The sequence below is a fragment of the Culex quinquefasciatus genome, chromosome 2, assembly GCF_015732765.1.
Source record: "Culex quinquefasciatus strain JHB chromosome 2, VPISU_Cqui_1.0_pri_paternal, whole genome shotgun sequence".
In the NCBI taxonomy this organism is placed as follows: domain Eukaryota; kingdom Metazoa; phylum Arthropoda; class Insecta; order Diptera; family Culicidae; genus Culex; species Culex quinquefasciatus.
In genome coordinates, this window is record NC_051862.1 from 75,370,315 (window position 1) to 75,392,662 (window position 22,348).

The window sequence follows — 22,348 nt, forward strand, 5'->3', positions numbered from 1 at the left end:
TTATAACATTTTTTGCAGCAAGCCCGTAGATCATTTTTGCCCGCGTGTAAAAATTTCAGCGATCTGCAGTTCTCACCAACACATATAAAGCTGGCCCGTCCCCGAGCAACACTCCAAAGAGAAGCCTATCTTGGTGCTCTTTCACTCACTTTTCATCAAGCGTCCATGGCGCGGTGGTAGCGTGTCGGATCAATAACCAAGAAGTTGGTGGTTCAATCCTCGTTCTGCTAAGTGTTTTTTTTTGTGAAATACAATCAAAAAGCCGTCGGTAATGTCGATAATTGTCGGTAACGGGCAAAAATGTCATACTCCTATATCGCAAAAAATGCATGAGGACAGATTTCATGCAGATTCTGATATACTTTCATGCCGCCATGCATTACAATCATGCGACTGCCAGTTGGGTGTATTTCAAGCAACTCCGACTCCGGCTTTCTGAGTTAAGCCGACTCCGACTCCAGCTTTTCAAAAATTTTTGACTCCGACTCCGACTCCTAAACCTTATCTGTATTTTAAATATTTAAAAAAAAATTAATCACATCACTCACTTTTCAGTTCATACCTGCGCGAATACTGTAAACCGGGGTGACTTTTATGTTCGGGGTGTTTTGCATTTTGCAATTGATAAATACGAATTATATATACAAACAGAATGGTATGGAACTATATTAAGCTTGGTAGATAAGTGTTCGTTGTTCTAAGTTAAATGTTTTCAGCGTTAATGAAACAAAAATCAAAAATATCTTCAGATTTCAACGCACTTTCAGCACACCAATTTTCAAAGTAAATTTGAATTTTGTTGTTTGAAAAATTTGAACATTTCATTTGACTACATTAAATTAACATTCATTTTTCTTAAGAGCGAGTCCATGAACAGGGTATACCCCTTTGTATGGGACGTCGTTTGGACCTCACCAATCTGCCTGAAATTTTCAGAGGTTGTTTGTACATATAAAACTAGCATCTGGCCAAAATATAAGCACTCTAGGTCAACGGGAAGTGGGGCAAATCGGGACACAATGTTTGAAGGTTCAAAAACATCAAAAATCGTAAAAAGGCTGTAACTTCTGCAAAATTCAATAAAATATCAAAATTCAAAATGCATCTGAATGGGCTTAAAAAATGCAACAAAATGCAGGGTAGAGCATCCCAATTGGTTGAATCTAAAGGGAGTTATTGGCATTTTAGTGAAAAAATAGCACAATTTTCAAACTCAAATAAAAAAGTGTTCCATCCAGATATCAACTCGGTTCGACCTGCAGCTTGTAGGGGACATCTGGGACTACCATCTGAGACTGAGAACGCTTTGGGTAAGGTAGTTTAACTCATCAAACAGATACTTATACTTTTAGTGAATTTTTTGACTGTAAATTTTTGCTCGGGGGATCCCTTAGATTCCATTTTCTGATGATAATTTTATCATATTCGTGTTCCTGAGACAAAATCACAATAGAAACATGCATAAAAATGTTTATTTTCGTCCACTTTAACCCTTTAAAAATGAAAGTTAAAAAAATTGAGATGCTGCTTTTTTCTGGTGTCATCTAGTATCCTTGGAAACGAACTTGAATTTCAATAAATGTGAATCGAAGATTTTTTTAAACCTTCATTTTTTAAAGGGTTAAAATGGATGAAAATAAACATTTTTATGCGTGTTTCTATTGTGAAATTGTCTCAGGAACACGAATATGATATAATTATCATCAGAAAATGGGATCTAAGGGGTCCCCCGAGCAAAACTTTACAGCCAAAAATTTCACTAAAAGTGAAAATGTCTATTTAATATGTTAAACTGCCTTACCCAAAGCGTTCTCATTCTCAGATGGTAGTCCCAGATGTCTCCTACAAGCAGCAGGTCGAAGCGAGTTGATATCTGGATGGAACATTTTTTTATTTGAGTTTGAAAATTATGCTATTTTTCCACTAAAATGCCAATAACTCCCTCTAGATTCAACCAATTGGGATGCATTTTGTTGCATTTTCTAAGCACATTCAGATGCATTTTGAATTTTAAAATTAAATTGAATTTTGCCTAAGTTATAGCTTTTTTAAGATTTTTGACGCTTTTGAACCACCAAACTTTGTGTTCCGATTTGCCCCACTTCCCGTTGACCTAGAGTGCTCATATTTTGGCCAGATGCTAGTTTTACATGCACAAACAACCCCTGAAAATTTCAGGCAGATTAGTGAGTTCGATGCGAGATGGGTATGCTTTGCTCGTGGACTCGCTCTTAGTTAATTAACTAATTTTCATTTGTACTTTTTTTAATGAAATATTAAAAGAAAGTAGCCTTCATGATCGATTTGATATATCAAATAAATTTGCATACTTTTTGGCTGAAATTTTAAAGACAGTAACACATCAAAGATACCCTGGTTTTGAAATAAACAATTTTCAAAGTAACTATTTTTTAAAGCTTTTTTGAATTTATTTTAAAAGACGTACATGGACATTGTGTGATCATGAGAAAATTCTAATATTTGGAAAATAAATAAAATTATTTCAATTATATCTCCCAGATTTAAGGCATTTAAAAAACAAACTTGTTCAACGATATTATTTAAGGATCAAAACATTAAGAAATTTAAGCATAAGCATAGCATAAGCATAGGTTGCACTCCGTTATTGACCAGGACCTCCAGAAGTTACATCCACGAGCCGTGGAAGATAAGTGGGAGCTATCTTTCCTCGCTTCGCAACTTCTCAAAGGCCCCTATCATGCTGATCAATACCGGCGCCGGCCACGACCAGTGGTAGGGTCACGGGGAAGTGGATGGGAATGTTAGTCCGATACTTGAGTGATAGAGACCGCCCAATCGACTGCATCTCCGACAAAGTATCACATGAGTTTTGAGGGGTTAGTAGATGGGTATGAGGTCAGGATTCACGAGTGGCAGTGATGTGACCATGAGCATTTTGTTTATCGGTTGAAAATTTTAAATCTTAGGCAGCCGGCTGCGGAAAGATAGATAATTGATCATTTAAAAAGTTTTTTTTTATCAAACGCGTGCCAGCCGAGCAGTAGTGCTATGGGCTGGACTTATCAGTTTATTTTTACAATTTAGATAACGCGAGCAAATTTCAAAAATAGTAAATAAATGACGCTTTACTCTTCATAAAATCGATCGATGCCAGTTGGAATAAATTTTTACGATCATTTACAATGAAAATTATCGCGAAAAGAACAGGACTGCGCGTCCCCTGAAGCACTGCACTTATGATGTCCAATAAGTTATAATAACCAATCACCCCATAGAGCATTCTACGTGCGTATGTATTGCGTGTACGTACACGAAAATAAAGTGAGGTTAAATTTTGTCAGCCAGCAAAACCGAATGATGCGCTAGTGTGCGTACGCGAAACGTCATAAAGCTCTATGCACACAAACAGCGACATAAAAGAAATGAAAATGAGCATGCAAAAACAAGACAACGCGTCCGCGTGGTCAGCGCACTAATCAGGATCAAAACATTAACAAATTTGTAGAGAAACTGTAAACATTGAGGTCTATCGATCCAATAAACTTAATGATTATTTCAAAATTTGTTGCAACTTATTTTCGATATTTTTTGTCAGTTTGAAATTTTTTCAGCAAGACACTTTGATTTATTTTTATTTTCATACAAAATGAGCATGTTGCGTTCCAAGTAGAATATTGATATGATAGTTTATAATGTTTTAAAATAGTAGTTTATGCAACAAGTTGCAAAAAGAGGATTTTTTCAGCACGAGTCGTACATTTATCCAACGAGGTTCACCGAGTTGGATAAATACGAAGAGTGCTGAAAAAATCAGGTTTTGCAACGAGTTCCATACAACATTTTTTGCAATTCCAAAAAACACACACTGAGTGAAATTTTATGCCAAATTTTCATGTATTTTGTCAATAAATCGTTTAAATCAAAAAAAAAAAAATGTTGAAAAGTGTTACTTTTCGAAATAAGTGCTGAAAAGTTCAACTTTTCAGCACCCATTTGAGTGCTGAAAAGTAGAACATTTCAGCATTTATTTTGAAAAGTGTTGCTATTCGATTCTGTTATTTTTGGTACAGAAAAGTACGCTGTTTCGTTGTTCAAGAATGACAGGAAAAGTAAGTAGTTTCACGACGGAATTGCAAAAACATAATTATTTTTGTTAGTTACTAATAGTGAACCTTTATTTTTCCTGTTCAAAAAAAAAAGATCTACTTTAAAATTCCAAGACGTTCGCTAATTTTAATTTAAAGAATACATAAATACATGCAAAAAGAGGCAATAAAGAATCATTTTAATATGTTTTAATGTTATGACTACACAGCAACAATTGATTTATTACAAACATTACAAGAGAGGATTAACAGATTATCATTCAGTGATCTTAGTGAAATGACACAATAAGAGCTTTCCAATCACAATAAAAATGCTTCGAAAACATAATGATATCTGATAAATATCTTGAACCAAATTATATTTATTTTTTGACAACTCCGACTCCAGCTCCGACTCCGGGTCTATCAGAAATTTACGACTCCGGCTCCGACTCAGACTCCAGCTATTCGAGTTTTGACGACTCCGGCTCCGACTTCGACTCCACAGCCCTGGTGATCATAATATCAGCAATTTAAGCTTAATTTTTTGAGCACTTCAGCGCATCTGATATCTCAAATAGATGTTGACTTTAGGTTTGATAAGAATGAACTAGGGCACAGTCGGAATCATAATTGATAATTAACTTATCTAAAATGAGCCTAGCATTGGTTCTTGGACAACGATTTAGCGGTGATAAACTTTGTGACAATAGAAATTGCTCCTTACCGAGGGATTCCACATTTCCCAACTCAAATAGAAAGTTTTCCTTGCAGAAAAGTTTCAAATGTTCCTGGAAGGCCACAGGCCTCAGACTCGGATATTCATAAATCATCAACCCAAATGAAAACTGACACTCGAAACCGCTTTCAGGAGGGGCGGTGCAAACCAAACCAATCCGAACACAGTCAACGACAGTGTTCTTTCGGAGCGGGCTGGATTATATTTTCCCATTATTTGTCGAAAACAGCCAAACGGGCGGAAAATTGGCACCTGACGAGGGGCTCTCTCGGTAAATAAATTTACATGCTTCTCAGGTGGAACGAAAGAAAGAAGTCTTTGTTGCGAAGCAGGAATTGCGATATGGTGACGAATGTTGGAGGATTTGAACGGGGAGTTGAATGGTGGGGAGTCCCTGTTGATTTATAAATTTGTTCGATGAACCGAGATGTGAAAAAGGAGTAGTTCAGAGAAGATACAATTTTGGAAGAAGAAGGGATGTTGAAATTTTGTGATGTTCAGCCATATTTCTTGAACAGTTAAAAATGTTAATAAACAAATAAAATTTCGAGTCCACAAAACTGAATAACTGTAAAATGAATATGAAATGATTTTGAAATGAATTTGAAATGATCATGAAATTGATATAAAATCGTCTCAAAATGAAAATAACCCCCATGACTTCTCAACGTTTTCGAAAAATCCAAGCTCAAAAAGTCGAACCGTCAATCGGAGAGTGTTTTGACACATGAACGGTTTTCACCTCTCATCGGGCTTCCCCGAAATCAATCAACCATAAAAATCCCTCCACTTGTCCGACGGGGGAAAACCTGGGACTTTCACCAGCCGACGAGGCAAATGGAAAGCGTTTTTCCTCGGAAAATAAGGGAAGAACGTGAGCAAAAAAAAAGTGTGAAAATGTTATTTTCCTGAACCGTCGAGTGATTTTTCGACTTTGTTCCCGAGGTCCCGTGGAACACATTTCCTCCCAAATGGTGGGCGTAGATTTGCGGCCAAATTGTGGCGAACCGTGAAATGTTGAGGGGAGAGGGGGACGGAAAATGTGTTGTTGACAGTGGAAATTGGAGCACAAATAAGGATTGCGGGGGAAAACATGAAGAAATAGGTTAGGCTTTCTCTGTTTAGTTAAAAAAAATGCCTTTAGAAAACTAAAAAAACTTTTCACAATATTCTTTGTAAAACAAGAAATTTGTCCAAACAGAATACAAAAAGCAAAACAAATAAAAGAACACAAACAAATCCAGCAAGCGGGAAATGTGGTTGATCGAGTCCCATTTTCGTTTCCACTTGAGTGAATTTGCTCAAGTCCTAAGAAATCGGAGAACCTTCAAAGAGTCGCAGAGCATCTTCGCTTTTGGGGTGTGGGAGGGAAAACGTTTTCCGTCACGGCTGTGTTGGTTTTCTGTTTATTTTCCAAAAAAGTAACTTGTTACTCGTACCATCACCATTGGCGAAAGCTTAAGCGGCAAGAATGGAAAGGGTTAAAGTGGATTGGATTTTTATGGAGATGGCCTTCACACACACTGGAACTGGCACTCTGATGGAGGTTATGCCTCGTGATGCTCAATGTGGTGTGGGCGTGGCGCACATGCTGGCGGATGTTGACAGACAAATGCACAATCTGTGGTTTCAAATATTTAATCAAGCTATATTTAGAATCGTTGATTTTTGATATTTCGCTCGCGATAACAAAAGTTATAAAACTGCGGTGTTCTTCGCGTCTTTCAAAAAAGAGATTTTTTTTTTTGCAAGTTGCATAAATTAGATTTTTTCAGCACGAGTCGTACATTTATCCAACGAGGTTTACTGAGTTGATAAATACGACGAGTGCTGAAAAGACAAGTTTTGCAACACATTGCTTACAATTTTGTTTTGAAATTCTGAAAAACGCTGTTTGAATATAATTTTATGTCAAGCATCCATGAGTAAAGTGAATTCACCGTTCAAAACAAAAAAAAAATTGAAAGATGTTACTTTTCAACACTAGTGCTGAAAAGTTCAGTGCTGATAAGTTTGGCTTTTTAGCACTGGTACTAAAAGGTATTAATTTTCGATTCTGTTATTTTTGGTAGGGAAAAGTAGGCCAATTCGTTGCTCGAGTATGACAGGAAAAGTGAGTTATTTAACGACGGAATTGCAAATAATGTTTTGACTCAATATATCATGAAGAATATTTGTTGAATAGTAAATTGTAACACAAATACTCTTCGAAGATCTTTGAGACATGACATAAAAAAGTAGAAAGATTCAAATTTTATTATGAATATTACCTAAATTTAGATGTCAATTTACTGTCAAAGGAATTATAATGTAGAAATGGACGCAAAGGACGATTTTAATAGTTGAAAATTTCAGTTTTTCCTTAGTTCCTTCCTGGGAGCTGAATAGTGGTTCGCAAAACGGCTTCAATTTTGAACTGTCAAAGTGAAACCAATTTTCTTTTCGCCAAAAGTAGAGAGTATTGTTATCGATCATTAAACACAATTTTTTTTTTTAAGAATGAAAAATGTGAGGCTTTTGAGGACCTGGAGTTGATGTCAAGAAATCTAAAGAGAGTTGAAGGCGAGATCGTATTTTTTTTATAATTTTGAATGGAAGTTGTTTATGGAGTCGATGCGGTTATATCCATGCAGAAACTATCTTTATTGTTTGATTCCGTTTGAAAACCTTGTTTATTGAAAATCTTCTCTGCTTGTTGGATCAGCTTTGCTAGAATTTGCAATGTTTTTTCGCTGGACCAGGAAGAGCTGCAGGATTCCAAAATCAGTCAGGGAATTTATCTGCGACACCGCAGAACGACACTCTCGCCGCAGTTCTTCGTCACCCGTAAAAAAGAAAAATCTCTTCTAACCGATCGAAACGGGACAGTTTTCTAGCAAAAAATGACAAAAAGTAGACACAATAAAGCACATGCTACTGATTATAATCAGTTCATTTACCAGTAAGAAAAAAAGTCATTCTTGTGCTTGAACAGCCTCCTACTTTGCAGATGTAAACAAAGTGGGATCATTCGAAAATCACGTTACGCATTCTCGGTATTCATCGCCCAGGTTGAGAATTACCCGTAGATTTTCAAATACTTCAACGGTTCCGGCTCGGATGTCCCAAATCAACAACTTTTTTATAGCTTTAATTGATAAACCTTTTTTTTGTATTTAGGTAGAATCAAATACAATCAATAAGCTTTTAAAATTAATCGTGTATGGAAGGCTCCAATCACAGAAGTGGTTTAAAAAGGTTATTTTCTCGATTGACGCCACAACAAAAATGGAGCCCTCAGGAAAAAGTATTTTGGCCAAAAAAAGTGAGTTAACAAGCCTGCTTCTTTTGATCAGGGCTGCGGAATGAGGTTGTTTTTGAGGTGAATCTGACTCTAGCTTCTGAAAATTTTAAAAAAAGTTAAAATCAACAAACTCCAACTCCGGTATCTGAAGATTTATGGTATCTTACTACATAGCTTTGCTTGATATTTTAATTTTTGGTAGCTTGGGTCCTATTTTTTTGCAAAAGTTACAAAATAAAGCTCCAGACATCAAAAACTAAATACCTTAATACGGTAAGACCCGGAAATTCCATTACAAACCACCATAAATTAAATCAACAGAGGAACCAAGGGGGTCCAAATGGAAAACTGCTGCTGCCCTCCGGAAGAAACCCAACCGGAAAAATGGGGGTAAATTTCAGCCCACACGTCGCCCATCGGGTCCAGTAAGTGAAACCGCTTTTCGCACTCAACCACCTCAACTCCCCTTTTCTTCGCTGAAATGGGTCCCACCGGAAACATTTTCCGGGCCGTGGTGATTATCCACAGAAAAAGGGGTTTACACCTCGCCTTCTCTTTCTCTGTTGGCTCAACATCGGATTATGCATGGAAATCTCATTATAGGCGTTTTAATGGGGTTTGAAAATTGAATTTCGCACTGTCTGAAGGTCGCCGCTCGTAAGCTGGTGGCTGGGGGAGTCATTTTCCGGTTTCGGTCAAAAGTGCATCGTAAATTCACCGACAAGGATTTTCATTCGAACGGTCACGGGACACGGGAGGGCGTGCAATTCGGGGGAAACGTTTTATGGCCGATTGCTTTCTTGAACATGGCTTTTGGAGCGGAGGAGGTCCATAATCTTTAAACGGGTCAATCAGAACTGGTTTCTTTTATCGTTATTGGATCGGGGTGAAAATTTGCGATAAAAGTGGTTGGAAAAAGTGTAAATTTCAGCATTAACGATAAATTTGGGTTATTTTTGAATTTTATTTGTCAGTCAAATACAATGATTTTGAATTTTAAATTTTGTTATTAGTTCATTTAAATATTGAAACTCTACCTTCAACAATTTTCAAACTTTTTCCCCCAAATTTGTGACAAGAGATCCGAAGCAAATCCGTTCTACAAATACACACAAACACACACATGGTCACATACTTTCCCCGAAATTTTTCCAGGCTCTGTTTTTCCAACGACAATCTCGCCTGGAGCATGATTCAATTACTTACTCCTTTTTTCGAGGTCCCCCCTTTTTTTAGGAATTGCACAAACAAACCCTCTCCCTAGCCCCACCTCCAAAATGACATAAGTCCCTTTCGGTGACAGTATGTCAACTGTCTGCACATGTGTGGGTGTGTGTGTGGGAGTGAAAGTCAAGTTGATTTTCGCAAAACGAATTTTTGCCGCTCGAAGGAATCTGAAACTTATTGCGCACGCTACTGTCAGGGAGGAGGGGGGGGGGGAAGCGCTTTTCCAGCATGCTTAAAAAATGTCGGAAAAGTGGTCCAGAAAACATAATGCGGCGAAGGATGGGGGCAACAAGAGGTAACAGGTGTGTGAGTGTGGGGAAAAGATGGTGCTCTGCAAGATGAGAAGGTTTTCCGGGAATGGAAGAATCTGGAATGACCTGGAAAGACTCGGAAAAAGAGTTGAGAGAGGAAAAAAATGTTTGCCCTTCTTTTGATGGTGTGTGTATATGTGTGGAAGGTACAAACTTTTATTTTTATCCTTTTGAGGAAAAAAAAAATTGGCGCGAAGCAGTGTTTTGCAAGCCTTTAAAAGGAGTAAAAAAGGGTTTTGTTTTCATGAGTTATTTTAAGAAATTAAAAAAATACCCTGGCTCGAGAAAATGAGAAAAAAACAACACTTCAAATCTTCAAATCTTCAAATCTTCAAATCTTTAATTCTTCAAATCTTCCAATCTTCAAATCTTCAAATCTTCAAATCTTCAAATCTTCAAATCTTCAAATCTTCAAATCTTCAAATCTTTAATTCTTCAAATCTTCCAATCTTCAAATCTTCAAATCTTCAAATCTTCAAATCTTCAAATCTTCAAATCTTCAAATCTTCAAATCTTCAAATCTTCAAATCTTCAAGTCTTCAAATCTTCAAATCTTCAAATCTTCAAATCTTCAAATCTTCAAATCTTCAAATCTTCAAATCTTCAAATCTTCAAATCTTCAAATCTTCAAATCTTCAAATCTTCAAATCTTTAAATCTTAAATTCTTCGCAAATTTTCAAAATCATTATATTATCAAAACTTCTAATCATTTAATCATCAAATATTTATATTTATAGAAGACTGTCAGCAAAAAATAATCAAAATTCAGCCAATTATTGACCTGAAAAAAATCGGATAAATCTATCATCCAAATAAATCGCCCTTTCAGGCATCATTCTTCCAGTCAATAAGCTCACAATCATGCAAATTCGTTCCAAACTTCAGGAAACCAAAAAAAAAAAACGCAAAATCCATCCATTGCTGCGTCATTCCGTCAAACATCCTCCGGGCAAAAACTCCTCTCCCCAAACCCCCCTTCCATTCTACACTCCCGTAATCCATATCCGGTAGTAGGTATGTAGTGATGCCCTATTTTTTCGCCATATTTTTGTCTGTCACAAAGGGACAGAGCCCCCTCCACTAACACCCCTACACTGCAACCATCATCCCGCTGTCAGTGCCATGTTCAATGCTTGTACGGTGAAACTTCGATAGTTTGGTTGAGATTTTTGTCAAATTTTTAAAAGAATTCGAGATAGCTTTTGAAGGTTTAATTATTTTTTACGCCTTTTTTCATTATTTTTTAAAAGCACCTTGAGCCAGAGGAATTCAAAAACCAAAAAAAAACATAAAATTTTTGTTAATTTGACCTTGAAAAAAACTCAAAAATTGTTGAAAAGTTAGAAATTATAGCATTAAATTCTTGAAAAGGGATTTCTCACCGGTTGCTCGATATTTGAAAGAGCTTTCTGTTAGCGATCATTTCTAAAATAAAATTTGATCGCTCACACACAGCACCTGCCATAATCGTCATTGCTTGCCGAATGACGGTTCTGTGAGCGAAAGTTTTTTTTTCTAAAGGGAGGTCACTCATTCGTTTTGTGTGTGAAACGAACGAATCTCTAGGTAGTCTAACTAACAGGGTTTCACTGTAATCTGCTTTTTGTTTTGCTCGTATGCACCATTTCCAATCGTTTATTTTGACAGGTTGCGTATGTTGTTGTTATCATGGTGTGCTATGACAGCCCTTTTCCACATGAGTGTGTCTGTTGGTGTGCAAATGAGAATGATTGGACTCTTTTTTTTTTGTTGGACCCTTGTTTTTGGATCTCAGAGATGGGGATCTGTCAGAGATAAATAGGTGTGTTGTAAACAATTACTAAGCAAATTGATGACGGGCCGCGTGATAAACGCGATGATGACGGGGAATTCTGTTTGAAGAGTGACACGAGTGATTTTTTGTTGTTTTGTTTCACATACGTGTGAGTCGGGCGTGGGGATATCCCTTTGAAATTGGATCTGGCAGTTGACGGATGGATGTTCGGATGGATGGGTTCAGTTTGATGGAACAGGAAATCGATATTTGGAGGGGGAGGGTCAATGGTTGTTGTTTGACGAGACATGGAGCACTTTGTTTTTCCGGAGAATTCCTTCAGGGCTGATAATTTGATGTTGGCTGTTGCATGATTCCACTTGAAATGAATTTTTTGAATAGATTTTTTTATCTCAAAAATGAGTTAGATCCTTAAAGGAATGTCAACGTCCACCCCACAAGCTACACAACGAGAAAACAAAGCTTAACCCACGAAAGAGAGAGAAGATAAAACACGCAAAAGAAAATCGTGCTTGCCATTTCATTAGGGCACATAACTTTTTTAACCAAGAGTTCAAACTGTCATTTGAGTGAAAGGGATACACTATTGTTTACAAAAGTGATGTGCCCTTTTGAAATGTTGAGCTCCATGATTTCCATGATTTCCGGGAGTTCGTGGATGATCCTAAACAATCCAACATGCCGTTGATGGGCATCATGATCCTACCTGAAGCTATAACGATGGTTAATACAGCCATATAGACCCACATTGGCATTTATAAGCTAAACGACATGCGACACCTAGTGTTGAGTAGCAGAACAGAGCGAAGAATGTCGATTGAAATTTCCGCGCTTTGAGGTTATGTGTGCGAATTCTGTTTTGTTAAATTCGCGATCAAAAGCTCAAAAATTCCGACAGATGGCGCAAAGCATCGAAGAATGACGATTCAAATTTTCGCTGTTCGGTTACATAGGAATGCAAACTTAAAATTGAATTTACAGCTCTTAGAACAACTTTTGAAAAAAAATTCAAGTAGTACGATTGTTAACTTTTTGCCCTCTATAAATTAACGCAATACAAAAAAATCTGAAAATTTTTTTTTTGAAAAAACTATTTTTTTTAAATGATAGAGCATTAAAAGTTAACAAAGTATCAGCTCGAGTTTTTGCTCAAAAGTTGTTTTGAACGCTGGAATTTAACAAAACAGAATTCGCATACATAACCTCAAAGGGCAAAAATTTCAATCGACATCCTTCGCTCTGTTCTGCTACTCAACACTAGATGTCATATGTCGTTTAGCTTATAAATGCCAATTCCAGCGTTCAAAACATGTTTTGAGCAAAAATTCAAGCTGATATTTTGATATTTTTGATAACATTTGATGCTCTATTGAGGTTTTGCAGCGCGACTGTGTTTCAAATGTAGGTGGCACCAAAATGAGGTTACTTGCCAAAAATCGTATTCCTTTCTGCTGGATTAAAGAACAAAATCGCTTATTTCTCATGATTCCCTGCATCAATCTTCATGAAACTTGTTGCAAAAAACGAGAAAATTTTTTTGCTTTAAAATAATGTACATCAATTTTTGGGCGCGCAAAAATTTGTGACCTTTTTCTTTTAAAAACATGTTTTGGAACACGAAAAAATTAGTTTCCCCGTATATATCAATGAAATAAACAGTTATATAGTTGATAACAGATGTGTTAACGTATATTCAATAATTTTTATTGATTGTTGACAGACTTTCTTCCCAATTTGTCCAAATTACTATCTTTTTCTAAATTTAGAGTTTTCTCATAGAAAAATCAAACAAATATTGGAAATTTGTACACCAAATTTTTGGAAATAATTTTTCTCATCCGAATCCGGCAAAAGTTCAATAAAAATGTTGATTTTGAAGGTAAAAACACATTTTTTCGGAAAATCATACGTTTATGCTATTTGTTCATAGGTGGCGACATGTGTCTTTTAGCTTTGCTGCAAATCCTCTATCATTTTAAACAATATTTTTTTTTCAAAATTATTTTTTTTTCAAAATCTTTTTTATTATGTTAATTTATAGAGGGCAACAAGTTTACACTCGTACTACTTGAATTTTTTCTCAAAAGTTGTTCTAAGAGCTGTAAATTCAATTTTAAATTTGCATTCCTATAAAACCGAACAGCGAAAATTTGAATCGTCATTCTTCGATGCTCAGCGCCATCTGTTGGAATTATGGAGCTTTTAATCGCGAATTGATCAGTTATATATATTCAGGCCATGACTTCCAGGAGTGCTTGGGTGACCTAGTACCAGGGTTACCAGGTCAAAATTTGAAAAAATCTGGCAAAGTATCTATTAAAAGTCTGGAAGAATCTGGCAGACGAAAATCTAAATAATCTGAATGGTAAAAAAGAGGGAGGATATAAATTAATTCAAAAATGTTTAGAGTTCAGATGGTTTAACTGATTATATGGCCTTAAAAATGCTGAATTTGTATTTTATTTAAGAATTACACATTCTATTCTCAATCTTTTGATTATATCGTTCATTTTAATCAAAAGATTGTTCAAAATGGGCATAAAGTGAAAAATCTGGCAAAATCTGTCAATATCTGGCACAGAGAAGGGTGAATCTTTATTCTGGCAGACACTTGACAAATCTGGTATTCCCAGATTTATCTGGCAACCTGGCAACCCTGCCTAGTACACACCAACAGATCACAAGGAAACCATCGTAAGTCACAAAAGCTACCTAAAATTACCACGACAATTAAAACGCCGGTATAGACCGTTGCACAGTGGTCAAGATCGCAAAATTAAGTGGAAAATTGAATTTCCGAAGAATGGTGAAGTTTTGGAGCTTTACTGTCTTGAGAAGTGTTGTTGCAAATGGAAAGGGGCAAATTTTGGTTTGGTTGGAAATTAGGGTGGTTCACTATTAGGGTGATTTTTGGGCATTTTTTTGTCTTCTAAAAAGTTGTTTGGCTTGCCAATCCAAGCAACTTTGTTGAAGACACCAACATTGTATCTCGTAATCTACGCCTTCTAAGACCAAATTTATAGAAAGCATTTGAGCAAACCTTCAAAAATCAGTTTTTGTTGAACGTGGCAATTCAGGGTTAAGTTTTAGAGAAGAGTGATGTTCGGGGCACTTTTGGAGCTCTAAAAAACAAACAAGTTTAAGACAGGTCAATTCGGCCTTAAGGGTCAAAAGTAACAGCCATTTTAATGTTAAAAGATGCAAATTTAAAAACTTAAATATCTCGAAAAGGCGCAAGCCAAATTTTAAGCACCAGGATGCATTTGAAAAAGGAGATCTAGCACTACAATCGCTGAAAAAAAACTCATGGGTATTATTCTTTTAACTCGAGATATCTTCATTTGAAAAAAGTCTAATTTTCAAGGGAAAACCATTTGGGATCACCCTATGCTAAAATTGTCAAAATAAATGTTTTTTCTTGTAAATTTGCCGCTGAATCTGAATCTGTCCTCAGAAGTGACCCAAATTGTCAAAAAAAAAACGATTTTTGGTAAAATTTTGGGGTTAAATGATGATTTTACATGGAAATGCAAACTATGACCAAATATGTGCTTAACTCTGAATTGTCAAACAACTTTTTAGAAGACAAAAAAAATCCCAAAAGTATTCCTGAAAAGTTAGATTTTCAAAATCACCGATCTGTGTGCCCACTGTGTTTTGTTGTAGAGGTAAATATTCAGTTCATTACTTCCGGGAGATCTTGGATATCCCAGAACATCTTAACCGGCTGCAGAGTATCCAGCGTGGTTCAATGATGCTAGTTTAAATCCCCGATAACCTGCCATTACATTATTGCTTTACGCGAAAAATATCAAAATAGCGCGAACTTTTTTTACGAGAATTCTTTTTACGCGAGAACCGAAATTCGCATAAAAAGATGTTTGACTAAAGTTCTAATCATAACCTACAACTTTACCGAAGACTCCAAATTGATCAGAAAATTCAATTTCCAGATTCAGATTTTCGAATATTTACGTAGCACTTTTCCAAATTCCTATGGAGTAACCAATGACAACTCGCTCTTAAGTTATTTCTCCGGATTAAAGCCAGTTTAAAAAATCCTTAAGACAAAAAACAATTCTCTCGTTGAACAAACTTTCCCCGCAATATCACGGGCGATAATCTATGCAAAACCATTCCGAGCGCTTTCTTTTTGCGGTGTGCCCTTGGCATTAATGAATAATATGCCACAGTCAGTGGGGCCGAATCTGCTCCAGAAAGAGGACTAAATTGAAATTCACATTTCGCTCTGCCTTCCCCGTGGCCACAGCTGCACGCAGTTTGCTTCCCCCTGGGTCCTGGAACATGAAACTGTCATACTCAGTACTGAGTGGTCGTTCTGGCGCGATATTTATATCTACAGAGTGATAATTTGATTTTGTTTTCAGGAGGATTTCAAGACTGGGATAAAACCAAACTTTTTGTCGGTTCTCTTACTTGACGGCCATCGCTGATTCTAAAATACATAAACAGGCATAAAAATGACAGTTTGATAGCCCTGGCGTGCAATTGTTTGCTTGCTTTATTTTATTATCTCTGACTTGTTTTTTTTTTTGTTTGCTCTCTCTGTGGAGGAAAATGGCTTGTTTGCCTCTCTACCAATTGCGAGCCGCACCTTCCAGATGTGATACAATTTTACGAAGTCATAAAAATTTGAGTGATTGGATTTTGATGGGACGAAAAGTGAAAATTTTCCGAATGTTAAATTAATCGTTGTTAATTGCCAGGAAAGGAAGCGAAACGGCGAAGCGTCATAATTTCGCAATCAATTGCTTTCAAATTACTTTTGTCAGACGAAATTGAGTTATTCCTTGAATTGGTCATTTTTCACGCTTCAACACAGTTGAGCCTAATTTTGGAACTAGGAAACTTCGCTCTCATCGTTACTTGCAGAAACTTTCTGCTTATTTCCTGCGGACATAATCGTTCGTCACAATCAGTCTGGTGATTATACGAGCTTTTAACAGAACAACAATTGAAACGACGAAGTGGCTTCGTTAGTAATACCCACTTATGTAGGTCAAGCTCTTGATAAAAGGTGAATTTGCACGCAGAAAAAAAATTCTATGAATTCAAATTAGAATTTATTTTGAACTAATTCTGTAACAAAATGTATTTTTTTTTTAATTAAGTAAGATTCACTCTTTAATAATATCGGCAACAAACAAATTTAACATATTTACTCCCTCCGTGTATCGCCAAAATCCAGGAAGTTCACATTGCCCCGAAACACCAAAACTTTCTTCGACGGCTTCTTCAACGTTCTGCCTTTCCTCACCGGAATCAAGCCAAAACGTCCTTACAACTCATCAAGGATCATTTTCCGGATCCGGTACGATTCGTTACATTAGCAGGCACGTTTCCAGAAGTATAAAAAAAACCACATAAAAGTAGAAGAGTGCTCGATAAAAGTATTTCCTCCTCCCACGTCCACCAATATTCACTCACGTTTAAACATATGATGCTGTGGATGAGTGTTAGAGCCGATGAATGGGCCGCTCTTCTGTACTGAATGAGCTTAAATGAGGAGAAGCTTTTCCGGGTTTTGAGAAGACTTCGGCGCAATTTTAGCAAAAGTTTCAACCAAACCGGAATCGGAAAAGGAGGATTCCCCCCCCCCCCTGGTAAACGATTCAATTGCGAGGGGGCAAGTTGGAAACGAAATCCAAGTGCTTTTGTTCGCGATAATCGGAAGCTTCTTGAGCTTTGGCTCGTAAGCTGCTGGGCTGTAAAGTGTTCCGGAGCGCCCTTGTCTTTGGGTTTTATGGCCGCTGGGCACACCAGAAAACCGGCGCAAGGGATCTTGTTCGGTGGAAATGCCAGCTTGTTAGACATTTGCACCATCCACTTTTTTGAAATTGTTTCTAATTATTTGAAAACTTATTTTCAAACAAACTATCAATCGAATCAATAATATTAAGCCCTTAAATATGATAAGGTTTATTTATGTGCTGCTAAATCATCAACATGTTCTTTGATCATTTTTTTTTTCCTCTTTTACTACAGAAAGGTATAGGTTTTACTTTATGGCTTTTAAGGCTGGACGTCATTTCCATCTTCGTAAATATTACGATTCAGCATGAATTTTCATCGGAAAAATCGTCAAAAAATCACACTGCTTCGATGTTCGACGCTTCGACGACAAGTTGTCAAGTTGAGCTTCGAATACTGGCGCGAAAATGCTGGCGCATATAGTTTGTGGCTCGAGATATGTTTGTTTTGTAGTAGCTTGCCTATCGATGTTTTTTCAGCATTGAAGATATCGTAGCTTTTCGGTTTCTTTTGCCCTGTTCATAACTTTTGTGACATAAGACATTTATCCGGCTAAAATCAAATTGTTTCCCATGTGCTCCTAAAATCGCCTAAAAGTAGACTTCATTTTTTCGTGATTTCGTAAGTTTATTTAACAGAGTTCATTGGATTATAATAGGAGCTTTCTAAGCTTTTAAGCTTTATATCGTTTTCAAAGTTTTCAATGCTGGCGACGCCAATGGCTTTCTACCCAAGATACTCGCGATGGAGTAAGTAGTGGTGTGGTTGTAAAATTAGCTATCTCTGACTCTGTCACTTTCCTAGAAGCTGAATGGCTATCTTCCCTGCACCGTGCGGCATACGCGGTTTACTTGTACTTCGGTTTTTCTTTGCGCCTGCTTTGTTCGGTACGATGGTACGATGAACCAAAATACCAACATACAAAAGGGCTCGTACCGAAGCTAGAAAACTAAAACCGCGTTGTGCGTTGTCACTGGCGCATGGGAAGCTTGCTATGCTCGCGTTTGTCAAAAACATTTATTCGATAAAGAATACAAGTCAACAACGTCGCCCAAGTAACATTTTTTTCCAGGAATTCTACAAGAGCTCTTCAAAATAGCTACAGCATAGCTGTTTGGACCGCGGTAGGATAAAACTCTCTTCAAGTACGCTTCCAAACTCCTGAAGAAGTTTTGAAGAGAATTTTATCCTACCGCGGTCCAAACTGCTATGCTGTAGCTATCTTGAAGAGCTCTTGTAGAACTCCTGGAAAAAAATGTTACTTGGGCGATGTTATGAATTGAAAGAAGTTCTACCATTGTAATATTCTTTTGTGTGGAAGGCTCTATCTCACCCCAGGTGGGATTAAATCGGGTTTTTAAGTGACAGTTACCTTTGTGAATACCACTCTTCAACACTTCTGTTCTAGTTTTAAATCTAAACCAGGATATGAGCAATCCTCTGACACTTTGATCAAGGAATGTTTTTTTGATTTTTTTTATTTAAATGATGTTTTATTGTTTTTTTTTTGTTTAAATGAAACTTTGTGGGTAGCTTTTTTGTGTCAAAAAAAAATACATTTTGCTCCATTTCGCAAAAAAAAAATCAAAAATCTGTAACTTGAGCACACATTTTCTGATCAATTTGGTATCTTCTTCTTGCTTTTGATATATTTTAGATGGCAAATTCATTTGTTAAGCTGTGGTACAAGTTGGTTAAAATATGGTTCCAACATATTTTAAGGTCGTTGCAAATATTTTTCAAAGTTTATGTCACCCCCACGCCCGTCAGGGGGAAAAAAAATAATCAAGTCAAACCAACTGAGAGCAATAAGAAATGCATTTTACTGCGTTTTAAATCATATTTAGCATGTCTGGGATCGCTCAAAATTATTTTCAATTTTTGTGGAATTCCAAAGTACAGCACCGTAAAAAGTTTTTTTTTCGGCGTAAAAAAAAATCTTTTCAATACTTGGATATTTTGGTAACAAATGATTGCAAAACAACTGGGCAGGTGTAGAATGCACTTTTAAACACTTGTTTCAAACAAATGTGGAGATCATGGCTTGTTATTTCATTTTTTTCATTTGTTTTTTGTCTCCCTCCCATTCTTGACCCCGACCAGAGTCGAGGGACATAAACTTAAAAAAAAATTGCAACGGCCTACAGACATGCCTCGGTTTAGCACCACATATGGGGGATGCAAAACCGAGGCTTGCATAACCGAGGCACAGAGCTTATGGGATTTTGGCTATATGGGAGACTTTGGCTTTAATCGTATGAAAAATCATGCAAACAAAAATTATAGTGTTTTGGAATCAGGATTATGTCAGCTATCCATTGCAGTTTTTAATTACATGAAAATTTTCACAATAATATTTTTTTTCCTGTATTTCGAGAATGCATTTTTTTTCTCTAAAGAAACCAAATGTGGGTATCAAACGATCGGGATTTTATTATACATTTCGAATGTTATAGCAATATTCTTTGAAAATACTCAAAATTTTCACAAAACTACGTATTTTCGAAAAAAAAACTCAAAATTTCCGTTATTACAATGTGGGTATCAAACGATCGAAATTTTTCCAAACATTTCGAAAGTTATTAAAAAAATGAATATACCCAAAATTTTCACAAAATTACGTATTTAAAAAGAATGATTTGATAATTTCAGTTTCAGTTTTTACATTATGGGTATAATGTATAACTTGAAATTTTAAAAAGTTTTACAAAAATACGTAGTTTTGTGAAATTTTTTAGTATTTTCAAATAATATTGTTGTTACATTAGAAATGTATTGAAAAAATCTGATCGTTTGATACCCACATTGTAAAAACGGAAATTTTGATTATTTTTTCGAAAATACGTAGTTTTGAGAAAATTTGGAGTATTTTTAAAGAATATTGTAATTACATTTTAAGTGAATGGAAAAATCCTGATCGTTCGATACCTACATTGTAGAAACGGAAATTTTATGTATTTTTTCGAAAATACGTATTTTTGTGATTTTTTTTGTATCTTCAAAAAATATTGTTATAACATTCGAAATTTATGAAAAAATCCCGATCATTTGATACCCACATTGTAAAAACGGAAATTTTGAGTATTTTTTTCGAAAATACGTAGTTTTGTGAAAATTTGGAGTATTTTCAAAGCATATTGTTATAACATTCGAAATGTGTGAAAAAATCCCGATCGTTCAATACCTACATTGTAAAAACGGAAATTTTGAGTATTTTTTTTTTCGAAAATACGTAGTTTTGTGAAAATGTTGTGTATTTTCTAAAAATGTTGTTATTATATTCGAATCGTATGAAAAAATCCCGATCGTTTGATACCCATATTGTAAAAATTTAAATTTTGAGTATTTTTTTCGAAAAAAAAACGTAGTTTTGTGAAATTTTGGAGTATATTCTAAAAATGTTGTTATAACATCCGAAATTTATGAAAAAAAACCTGATCATTTGATACCCATATTGCAATAACAATATATTTTTGGATTCTTTAGAAAAAAATAAAGCATTTTCGAAATACAGGAAAAATACGTATTTTTGTGAAAATTTCCATGATATAATAATTTTAATGGATAACTGACATCATCCCGATTCAAGGAGCGGCCGTGGCTGACTGGTTACGGTGTTCGCTTTGTAAGCGAATGGTCCTGGGTTCGATTCCCATCTGCTCCCAACGAGAAAGTATAGGAAATATAAATCTTGAAACTCTGAACATGTACGAAAAATCAAAGTCCGAGCGACGAGCAAAAATGCTAACAACTAGGCCATCGCGACTTGGTGAGCTATGACTGGAATTAGGAATACTGTTACCACCATCAACTATATACGCGCTGGGTCCTTGTCCATTTGACAAGGGTTCGGAAGTTCTAAATAACGTTTGAATCTGATTGGTGCAAACGTTCTTCAGGGCGGGGATTGTCGACCAAAGCTGAAGTACCTCGCGCTCGGCTAGCCAGCGTAGAAATGGGACACCGAAGCTCGGCAGAGCTAACACCTTCCAAATGCCTATGCGAGTTATTTGCATGTATAGAATGTAGATCTACACAGAAAAAAATTGTGTAAATTTGGAAGCTTTGATTTTGGAAGGTTGAATATTACCTCTTTTATGATGTAATTTTACCTCAATTTAGACTGAAAAAGTGGCATTACGGGAAAGTGGGGCAAGTGTAACAAGCTAAGGAAATGCTCGTTATAACCCATTAAAAAGTTAAAAAATCTGTCGGATTTTATTATAATCATCTTATTCTAGGTCTTGACTAAGACTTTGTAAGAACAAGTTTTTGAAAAATCTTGTTTTTCAATGTAAATATTGATTTTAAAATTTTTCATTTTCCGTACGATCTACTCAACTAGTGGGGCAAGACAAACAACCCGTTGGGGCAAGAGGAACAATGCATGAAAAAAACATGTTAATTTACTAACAATTGAACTGTTATTACTTAGATACATCAGATTAGAATCTATTTGAAAACTTTCTTTCATTTTTAGATTAAATAATAATATTTTACTAAAAATTTTATCGTTTTTACGAAAAAAAATCATACTTAGATGATAAATAGTAAATTTTCATAATATCACTATATTATACATGGACAATTTTTTTTTACAATTGTTAATCAGTTTTAAGGACTTTCATGTATTTATTTCCCAATAAAATATGTTGTTGCAGCAATTCGTAATTTTTTCCATACTAAAAATCCATATGGTACACTTGCCCCACCTGAACAACATTTTTTAAAAGCTCTCAATAAAAATAACCAAAAGTTAAATCATACTTTGTAATAGGTGCATGTCATTGGTAGGGACACTACTGATCTAGGAAAAATAGCATTTTGATAAAATGAGCCTTAAAACGAACCCTAAGTCTTATTTTGTACTTTCCAAATATTATAAGAAAACAAGGGTTTTGAAAAAACTTCATTAAATCTTATGCCCCGTGGCGTTTACGTCGTTTTGGCGGTTATGTGGTAGTAGAATCAGCTAATTGCATTGCTAGCAACAATTCCTCATACTGGAAATAATCAATATTTCAAAAATTACGGCCGTACGAGCGATAGTTCCTCTTGCCCCATATGGTCGTCTTGCCCCACCTTCCCCTACACCAGAAAAGTGGTAAAATTACACATTTCCAGAGGTAAAATTACACCTTTTTTCTGACATAAAAGATGTACCCCTTCCCAGA

At 35.9% G+C, this 22,348-nt stretch overlaps 1 protein-coding gene across 2 annotated transcripts in view; it reads left to right on the forward strand.

The window, feature by feature from the left end:
- Positions 1-22,348, forward strand: part of LOC6054058 (kin of IRRE-like protein 1) — an 807,298-nt gene that overhangs the window by 387,474 nt on the left and 397,476 nt on the right. The gene's annotated exons all lie outside the window — the stretch shown is intronic.